The sequence below is a fragment of the Natator depressus genome, chromosome 14 (genome assembly GCF_965152275.1).
Source record: "Natator depressus isolate rNatDep1 chromosome 14, rNatDep2.hap1, whole genome shotgun sequence".
Classification (NCBI taxonomy): domain Eukaryota; kingdom Metazoa; phylum Chordata; order Testudines; family Cheloniidae; genus Natator; species Natator depressus.
The window spans coordinates 39507066-39517918 of record NC_134247.1 but is presented as its reverse complement, the minus strand read 5'-3'; the positions used below and the strand labels follow the sequence as shown (position 1 = coordinate 39517918).

The 10853-nt window shown below is 50.2% G+C and overlaps 1 pseudogene; it reads right to left on the bottom strand.

Annotated features, from left to right (window-relative positions):
- LOC141998040 (zinc finger protein RFP-like) overlaps positions 1–10853 on the bottom strand; it is a 338200-nt pseudogene that overhangs the window by 181425 nt on the left and 145922 nt on the right.

The following is a 10853-nucleotide window of genomic DNA, read 5'->3' as shown; positions in this document are numbered from 1 at the left end:
CAGGGGAGGTGCCGATTCCCCCGGCCCCGGAGCAGCAAGGACCAAAGTGGCAGCAGCTCTTCATGCCCCACCCCCAGGTCCCCGTGCGGAAGGGGCAGCTGTGTGACGGCTGCTGCTGTCAGTGGGGTTCGCGCGGCTCAGGCCAGACACCTGGGCTGGGGACCCCCCCCCCATATCACTGGGAGAGCGTCTGGGCCCAGGGTGTTCACGTCCCGTCCTCAGCCCTCCCGGAGCCCAGCCTGGCTCCTCACCTGGAACAAAGCAGTGGCCTCCATCAGCCTGGCTGCTGCCAGAGGCCCAGGTGCTGCCGCTGTCCCAGGCTGAGCTGCCGGTGCTGGGACAGGGACCTTCCGCCTCCTGGCCTGCGGGGGCTGGAAGGTCCTCAGTGAGCGGGCAGGGCGATGCCTCCTGATGGGAACGAGGGCTGGGCTCCTGGGGCCGCTGCTGCCCACACAACCAGCCCCAGAGCCACCCTGCCCGGCGCCCCTCCTGGGCTGGGTCCTGTCTGCAAAATTGCAGCCTGGGCCAGCTCCAGTGGGGCCTGGTCGGGGCCTCTCCCAGCTCGGCGCCTGCGCCGGGAGCTGGGTTCCTTTTCCAGAAGGCCGGGCACTTCCGCCGTCTGGCCTGGACGGGAGCTGCTTCCCCGCCAGCGGGGACGCAGGGGTTGCTCTGCCCCTTGGGAAGATGGCAGCTGCTTCCCTCAGGCTCTGGGGCCACCTGCAGAGCCTTCCTCCTGAACATCCGCAGGAGCCTGGCCATCCTGAAACCGAACGGGGAGCAGGTGTGAGTCTGGGCTCAAGGCAGCCTTTCACTCATGGGCCTTTTCCGTCCCTCCTCCTCCCTGCTCCAACCACAGCAGCCCCCTCTGCCCCCACAGGAGTTCAGGGAGTGCCATCTACGCACACGAGCAGGAGTTCGTTGCATGATCTGCTCCCAACCTTCCCCCTCGTAATCCCTGCTGCTGCAATATCCAAGAAGTCTCATCCTTTTCGAGTAATGGGGTCATTCCCAAAGACCATCGGTTCCTCTGGACAAGCAGCCCCCTCCTGTCGTCCCAGGCCACTCTCCCACCCAGGCTAGAGAAGGAACAGAACCCAGGAGCCCGGACTTCTCCTGGGAAACCATTCCCCACGTCAAAGTCACAAAGACCCTAGGCACAGGAAGACCAGGGCCCTCCTCATTCCCCATTGATTTCCAACTCAGCAGCTCACAGGGTCTGGCCCAGCTCAGAGACTTTCAGCCTGGGGAACAGTGTCCCACAAGGGAAGGGCTGGGAGCCCCATTGCTGGAACCTTTCCAAACACACTGGAGACGGCTCTGGAGAAGCGCCTGCCTGGCCTAAGAGTGAGGGGCTCTTGGGCGCTGTTTGCAAAGGAAATCCCCCTTTGGAGATAGTCTCTCCCCGTTTCTGCCTCTCCCCAGACAGACAGGGGAAGCCACCGAGGAACCCGAATGCCACTCACTTGCTCTCACTGATGGGATGATGGATGGCGGATGTTCAGGGTCAGCAGACGTCCCACGCCCTCCTCCTCACTCTCCAAGCCCAAGGCAGGCTGGAGAGGGTGGTGACCTCAGGAGTTACCCTGCCCAGCCAGCAGGCAGGGTGATGACACTAGGGCGATTGACCGGCTGTGAAAACAAGAGTCTGTCTTATTGCCAAGGGATGGAGAAACTCAGCCAGCAGCAGGGGGGTGCAGAACACTGCCCTAGGGTGGAGGTGACAGCGCCTCCAGGATCCTGACATCCCAGCACTTTACACACCTTCCTGGAGCCTCCCAAACCCATTGGGGTGTAGCCATGGGACCCCAACCCTACTGATGGCAAACGGGCCTCAGCTACGAGCACAGGGTCACATTGAGTGTCAGAGCCATGGATGGACCCCTTCACTAACCACTGCCGCACACTCCCTCCCACAGCTGGCAATTGCAACCAGGCTCTAATGTCTGGTCCCCCTGCCTTTGAGAGAGAGTGTCACTCCTGCTTCCATTGCTGCCTATTGATCTGTGGGACTTTGGGCAAGTTGCTCCCCCTCTCTATGGCTCTCTGGGACTCACATCCCTGAATGGGCTTTAAAAAAAACAATGGTTAAAGTTTGGCCCCAACTAGTTCTTGTTTCTCGATCTAGCCATTTGAGCAAAGTTTAGAATTCTTGACATTCAACACCTGGAAACATCCCTTTCTCCTTCGCAGACGGCCTTAACATCCCTTATCTCACCCAGGCTCCCTGCTGCCTGGACTTAGAGAATTGACCCTATTCCCATTGGACCTACCCAAGGTGTCACACAGCAAAGCGGTGACGGAGCCAGAAAGAGAAGACAACAGTCCTGACTCCTGTTCTAACTAACAGACAACAACCCCCGGAGGCAGGGATAAAGCCCAGGAAATCAGGTGTGAACATTTTCATGGAAACCGTTTTCTGTCAGAAAATCCATTCAGACGAAAGCACTTTGTTTCTTGAAATCATAAGAAGTAGGATGAAAATTCTTTGCAAAAATATTTGTTTGCAAAACAAGAGAATCTCCTGTTTGTCACAGTGCAGTCAACTGTCTCGTCGTACACAAAGGGGAGACACTAGGATCTAGCAAAAAGAAAAAGGAGGACTTGTTGCACCTTAGAGACTAACCAATTTATTTGAGCATAAGCTTTCGTGAGCTCCAGCTCACTTCATCGGATGCATCTGTAGCTCACAACAGCTGTAGCTCACGAAAGCTTCTGCTCAAATAAATTGGTTAGTCTCTAAGGTGCCACAAGTCCTCCTGTTCTTTTTGCAAATACAGACTAACATGGCTGCTACTCTGAAACCAACTATGATCTAGAAAATTGGATGAGATGCTTCAGTCTGAGCTAAGCAGTTGCTGCTCTTCACAATTTCAAAAGAATAAAATACAAATAAAAGAGAATATTAGATCATAATCGGATATGGCTCAGTGTGATCTGACACCCCCTAGTCTGCACTGTTCCAAGTGACACTCTTCAGTGGATCCCCAGCATCCACCCATGGCGAGGTAGGTGGGAGAGGATTGTTATTCATACTTGACAGAAGGAGAAACGAAGGCTGAGAAAGGAGCAGGGACTTGTCTTAGCTGATGCAGCCAGTCAGTAGCAGAATTGCTCTCAAATGAGCTACAGACCAGCAATTGTTCCTAGTAATTATGCAGCAAGTATTTGAGAAGAATTGGAATGTTCGAGAGGATCATGAACTGCTCCGAGACAATGAATGGAGAGCAGCATCCACATTGGTCAAACATATAACTGGTTGTGAGTTATTTGCTTGGTCATAAAAGAGAACAACAAAGACCAGAGTTTCCTCCCTGTCAATAGCCCCCTCCTCAGCCGATCAAGGTTGAGACTTTGAGGGGTGGGAGGCTAAGGGTTCTCATCAAATAGCCCAAAGAATGGCCCTGGTCACCACCGAGGGGATCACTCTCGGAGCCCTATTCCCGTCTCCTCTCTGTGAGGGCCTCCCACAACCCCCCCGGCCCCCGCTCCACACACAGAGCTCCTGGTGGTGGGAGGAGAGCAGAGGAAAAGGACAAAGGAAGCAAGAAGAGAAAGGTAGGAGGGAGAGAGGAAAAGGGAAAACAAAAAGGAGAAACCCCAATGTCCCCAGTGATTCTAAGGGACAAAGTCCTAGGTTGGAAATAAAATGCTGCCCCCACAATCTAGTCTTTTCCTTTCCTAAAAATCAGCCGGCACCTGATGGATCAGACCGAACAGGTTCCAAACCTCTCCAAGGCTCTTACCTTCTATACAGGGACGTCTGTTTTTGAGCAAAACCACTACAAGAAAAGGAGAAAACTCCAAAGAGGGTCCTCCTTGCGCTCACGAATGTGAAAGTGAATGCTCTCTCAGTCCTCCAGGAGAGACCTCGAGAAGGAGACGTGTTGAAGGAAAGCCACAGGGATCTCCGAGGTGGCCCCTGTCCTGCCCCCCTGTCCTGCCTGGCTGATGTCAAGATCTCTCTGTGAGATCATCGCCTCCCCGCCACCTTTGTCCAATAGGCTGAGGTCCTGCCAAAGGCCCTTGTGATGTCACTGCCACACCCACCCCTCCCCTGCAGTGCTGATGTCCTGCCCCTGTCCAGCCACATTGTATGTTTCAGCCGCTTCCTCTGGATCACCCCACGCAATGACTCTTCCTTGTGGGTGACACCGACTACACAGTAGAACATAGAGGTTCTTCCCCAGGCCACAGTTAGGTTTTCTCAAGTTTGTTGACTTTATGGCGAGAAGCAACCGTTAGAGCATTTAAACTGATCCTCTGCGTATCCTAAGGCCTCCTGTATATCAGAGGAGCTGGGCTTTTCTTTTACTCAAATGTTTTCCAGAAAGGCATCTAGTCTTTATTCGAAGAGATCAAGAGATGGACAATCCATCATTTCTCTTGGTGGTTTGTGCCAATGACGAACCACCCTCTTACAAATCCGGGTCTTATTGTCATTATCCTTTTTCTGATTTCTGCTTCCATCCATGGGGTCTTGTCATGCCTTTCTCTGCTACATAAAAGAGCCCTTTTATACTCAACATTTTCTCTCCATGAAGTCAAGCAACTCACCTCTCATTTGTCTTTTGTGTATCCTAAACAGATTGAGCTTTTTCAATGTCTCATTAGAAGGCATCATCCCCATCACTCAATTACGAATCTTTTCTGTACCCTCTCCAATTGTTTTAACATAATATTCAAAATGTGGACACAAGAACTGGATTCAACATTCCAACATCAGTCTCACCAATGCTCTTTCACTTCCCTTTCCATTCTCACTATTCTATCCATCCAAGAATGGCTTTAACCTTTTTTACCACAGTTTCACATTGACAGATCGTGCTGAGCAGCTCGTCCACTATGGCCCCGAAATCCTTTTCAGGGTCGCTGCTTTCCAGCGGATTGTCCCTCATTCTGTAGGGTGCCGCCTGACTCCTTTGTTACTGGAGGTATGGGGTTGCATTTGGCTTTATTAAAACCTAATTCTTTAGTAAGTATTTTAGAAGAACTAGCCCATTAGAGAGAGAATCATGAATTACTCCAAGACAATGAATGGAGAAAAGCGGCAAGAGCAATCAAATACATGTTTGTTTATGGCTTATTTCCTTGGTCTTAAAAGAGAGTAACGAGGACCTGAGTCTCCTCCCTCACAATAGCCCCAAGCTCCCCCAATCAGCACTGAGACTCTGAGAAGCAGAAAGCTGAGAGTCCTCACCAGATGTCCCAGGCCACCACCAGAGGGAGTCACTCTTACAGCACCATTCCAGCCACATGTCTTTGGGAGGGCCTCCCGCAATGAGAGTTGGAGTGCAACCCCCCCATCCCCAACTCCACATGCACAGACAGGTCCTGGTGGTGAAAGGAAAGCAGGGGAAAAGGACAGAGATGCAAGAGAAGACGAGAAAGGAGGGAGAGGCAGGAAAAGGGAAAACAAAAAGGAGAAACCCCAATGTCCCCAGTGATTCTAAGGGACAAAGTCCTAGGTCGGAAATAAAATACTGCCCCCACAATGTAATGTTTTCCTTTCCTAAAAATCAGCTGGCACCTAATGGATCAGACTGAACAGGTTCCAAACCTCTCCGAGGCTCTTACCTTCTATACAGGGACGTCTGTTTTTGAGCAAAACCACTACAAGAAAAGGAGAAAACTCCGAAAAGGGTCCTCCTTGCGCTCACGAATGTGAAAGTGAATGCTCTCTCAGTCCTCCAGGAGAGACCTCGAGAAGGAGACGTGCTGAAACAAAGCCACAGGGATCTCCGAGGTGGCCCCTGTCCTGCACCCCTGTCCTGCCTGGCTGATGTCAAGATCTCTCTGTGAGATCATCGCCTCCCCACCACTTTTGTCCAATAGGCTGAGGTCCTGCCAAAGGCCCTTGTCATGTCACTGCCACACCCACCCCTCCCTTGCAGTGCTGATGTCCTGCCCCTGTTCAGCCACACTGGATGTTTCAGCCGCTTCCCCTGGATCACCCCACGCAATGAGCGTTCATTGTGGGCTCAAGTCGAACAAAGTAAAACATCAGAGGCTTCTCCCCGTGCTACGCTCAGTTTTTCATAAATTAGCAGACTTTATGGACAGAAGAGACAAATAGTGCAGGTCATCTGACCCCCTGCATATCACATGCTTTCTGTAGAGCATAGGAGCTAGTTTTTGACTACACACCTTCCAGAAAGGCATCTAGTCTTCATTAGAAGACATCAAGAGGTGGGGAATTCCCACCACTTCCCTTTCTAGTTTCTTCCTTTGGTGATTCATCCTCACGGTTGAATATGTGTGCCCTCTTTCTAATATGAATTGGTCTCTTTTGAGTTTCCAGCCACTGGGTCTTGTTATGCTTTTCTCTGCTAGATTAATGAGCCCTTTCATACCCGATCTTTTCTCTCCACGAAGTCACTTCAACACTTCAATGACGTCACCTCCCGATCTTTTTTATCATCTAAACAGGCTGAGCTCTTTCAATAGCTCATTCGCAGGCATTTTTCTCCAGCCCTCAAAACATTTCATTGCTTTTTGCTGCCCCATCTCCAATATTTCCAAATCTTTTTTCAAAGGTGGACGCCAAAACTGGATGCAGGATTCCATGATCAGTCTTCCTCATGGTGTGTCACCTCCCTATGCTCCTCACTGCTCTTTTCATACATCTAATGATGGCTTTAGCCCTTTTCACCACAGCATCACCCTGGGTGCTCATGTTGAATGGCTTGCCTAGCATGGCCCCTAAATCCTCTTCACAGTCAGTGCTTTTCTGGATACACTTCCCCATTCTGTAGGTGTGGCCTGCATGCTTTGTCGCTAGCTATAGGACCCTTCATTTGGTTCTTTTCCAACTTGTTTTCTTTGAATGGCTCCAGCTTCTGAAGGGATCCGATTGCTCTGTATCACTGCCCTCTCCTCATCATTAATTACCACTCTGCTACTATTTGATCACCCACCAACCTTAGCAGCAGTGATATTTTATTTGGTTTGCAGTTCATTGATATTTATTTTCAAGAATTAGTCCTTGAGAGCCTCTTCATATCCCTCGTGCCCATAACCTGCTCCACACAGCACAGTGAGAAAGGCCGCCCAGCCCAGCTATGCCCTAGGGGCTAAGCACAGAACAAATGTAGGACCTTGTGTCACCCATAGCTTCTGAACAACATGTGGGGGTCATCAGCTTACAAAGACACTCTAGACCGGTAGCGTAGACAGGCCCCAAATGTATCTAAGTGTCCCGCCTTGAAAAACAGGAGACAAAAAAACATAACCTTGAGTAGCTTTATTTTATAGTCGTGGAAACTGAGGGACACAGAAGCAAAGAGATTCGCTCATGGTCAAAAAGTGAGGAATAGAAAATGGCCGATCTGCTGATAGTCAGTCCTGGGCCCTAGCCGTGTTTGTCCTGGCCTCTCTGCTTCAGCTCCAGTAACAACCCGAGTCGAGGTTTTCTTCTTCTCCATGTCCTTTAACTTCACGTCACTGGAGAAGAAAGATTGTTTCTGACCAGCTGGATCTAATGCTTAAAAACCCTATTTTTTTTCTTTCGCTAGGAAGATAACGCTGGACATTTTCTCTCATTCACTTTCCTTTGGAATAATTTCAATCCAGTCCAAAGGATTTCCTCTTCCATTGTGTCTTCAGCACCTTTCCTAGCAAACAGTTACTGTTTGAGCACAGGTTTCCAGTTTCAGGCTGTCCCAGGGTGAGATGGCCATGAAAGGGGGAGTAGCTCAGCTGAAACTATCCCCAGGTGAAGGGAATAAGTGCAAGGGTCACATGGGAAGGAGCAGCATGTAACTAGGATCCAAGCCTGTTGGGCGATATAAGAACAGCCTGTGCTCAGCCAGGAGAGAGACCCGCAATGGGAGCAGGCCTGGGAGGGGCTTGGATAGTCCTTTCAAGGCAGTTTCGGTACACAGTAGGGGATGGAACAGCCAAGCTGCTAGGGTTGGGAGCTGGGCCTCCTGGCAGTGACCAGGAATGAAAGCACGGTACCTGCCAGGAAGGGAGTCCCCACAGAGGGACACCGTAATCTCCCAGGAAGGGAAAAGGCTCTCACTGCCATTTCTTAACCTCATGGGGTGTTCTCCTGCTCTGCCAACCCCACCCCTATTTCAGCATCTCCAGGTGCCTGAGGGAGCAGGAACCAGAGGCCATCCTGCGGCTGGGACAGAGATGGAGGTTGATGACCTACCTGCCCGTGGTGACCATGGTGCAGGACAGCCCTCAGGACATGCAAATGCAGCTCCAGATCTGGGAGCAGCTTCCCTTTGCTGGCACGAGACCTTGCAGGTTGTGGGGCGTGAGACAGGCACTAACTTTTGGTAACCCTCAGTGGGATCGGAGGGTAATGGTTTGTAGAAAGTGGTGTTGGAGAGCTTTACAAAAACTCGGCAAGCCATTTACAACACACACTTTGTTTCTCTACAAAAGAAAAAGGACACTAAACAATCTAAACTACTACATGCCACAAGGGGCCACAACAGTGGTTCCCTCAACCCACCCAGCAATCTTGTTAACCTATCCAACTATACTCTTAGCCCAGCAGAAGAATCTGTCCTATCTCGGGGCCTCTCCTTCTGCCCCTCCACCCCCACGAACATGATACAGTTCTGTGGTGACCTAGAATCCTATTTTCGATGTCTCCGACTCAAGGAATATTTCCAACACACCTCTGAACAACATACTAACCCACAGAGACCTTCCTACCAAGACGACAAAAAGAAGGATTCTGGGTGGACTCCTCCTGAAGGTCGAAACAACAGACTGGACTTCTACATAGAGTGCTTCCGCTGACGTGCACGGGCTGAAATTGTGGAAAAGCAGCATCACTTGCCCCATAACCTCAGCCGTGCAGAACACAACGCCATCCACAGCCTCAGAAACAGCTCAGACATGATAATCAAGAAGGCTGAAAAAGGAGGTGCTGTCGTCATCATGAATAGGTCAGAATATAAACAAGAGGCTGCTAGGCAGGTCTCCAACACCACTTTCTACAAGCCATTACCCTCTGATCCCACTGCGGGTTACCAAAAGAAACTACACCATCTGCTCAGGAAACTTCCTGAAAAAGCACAAGAACAAATCCGCACAGACACACCCCTAGAACCCTGACCTGGGATATTCTATCTGCGACCCAAGATCCATAAACCTGGAAATCCTGGACGCCCCATCATCTCAGGCATTGGCACCCTGGCAGCAGGATTGTCTGGCTATGTAGACTCTCTCCTCAGGCCCTACGCTCCCAGCGCTCCCAGCTATCTTCCAGACACCACTGACTTCCTGAGGAAACTACAATCCATTGGTGATCTTCCTGAAAACACCATCCTGGCCACTATGGATGTAGAAGCCCTCTATACCAACATTCCACACAAAGATGGACTACAAGCCCTCAGGAACAGTATCCCCGATAATGTCACGGCAAACCTGGTGGCTGAACTTTGTGACTTTGTCCTCACCCATAACTATTTCACATTTGGGGACAATATATACCTTCAAACCAGCAGCACTGCTTTGGGTACCCGCATGGCCTCACAGTATGCCCACATTTTTATGGCTGACTTAGAACAACGCTTCCTCAGCTCTCGTCCCCTAATGCCCCTACTCTACTTGTGCTACATTGATGACACCTTCATCATCTGGACCCATGGAAAAGAAGCCCTTGAGGAATTCCACCATGATTTCAACAATTTCCATCCCACCATCCTCCTCAGCCTGGACCAGTCCACACAAGAGATCCACTTCCTGGACACTACGGTGCTAATAAGCGATGGTCACATAAACACCACCCTATACTGGAAACCTATTGACCGCTATACTTACCTACATGCCTCCAGCTTCCATCCAGGACACACCACACGATCCATCGTCTACAGCCAAACTCTACGATACAACCGCATTTGCTCCAACCCCTCAGGCAGAGACAAATATCTACAAGATCTCTATCAAGCATTCTTACAACTACAATACCCACCTGCTGAAGTGAAGAAACAGATTGACAGAGCCAGAAGAGTACCCAGAAGTTACCTACTACAGGACAGGCCCAACAAAGAAAATAACAGAACGTCACTAGCCGTCACCTTCAGCCCCCAACTAAAACCTCTCCAACGCATCATCAAGGATCTACAACCTATCCTGAAGGACGCCCCATCACTCTCACAGATCTTGGGAGACAGGCCAGTCCTTGCCTACAGACAGCCCCCCAGCCTGAAGCAAATACTCACCAGCAACCACACACCACACAACAGAACCACTAACCCAGGATCCTATCCTTGCAACAAAGCCCGTTGCCAACTGTGTCCACATATCTATTCAGGGGACACCATCATAGGGCCTAATCACATCAGCCACACTATCAGAGGCTCGTTCACCTGCACATCTACCAGTGTGATATATGCCATCATGTGCCAGCAATGTCCCTCTGCCATGTACATTGGCCAAACTGGACAGTCTCTACGTAAAAGAATAAATGGACACAAATCAGACGTCAAGTATTATAACATTCAAAAACCAGTCGGAGAACACTTTAATCTCTCTGGTCACTCGAACTCAGACCTAAAAGTGGCAATTCTTCAACAACAAAAAACTTCAAAAGCAGACTCCAAGGTGAGACTGCTGAATTGGAATTAATTTGCAAACTGGATACAATTAATTTAGGCTTGAATAAAGACTGGGAGTGGATGTGTCATTACACAAAGTAAAACTATTTCCCCTTGTTTATTTCCCCCCCTACTGTTCTTGTCAACTGCTGGAAATGGCCCACCTTGATTATCACTACAAAAGGTTTCTTCACCCCCCCTCCCCCCCCCCCCGGCTCTCCTGCTGGTAATAGCTCGCCTTTCCTGATCACTCTTGTTACAGTCTGTATGGTAACACCCATTTTTTCATGTTCT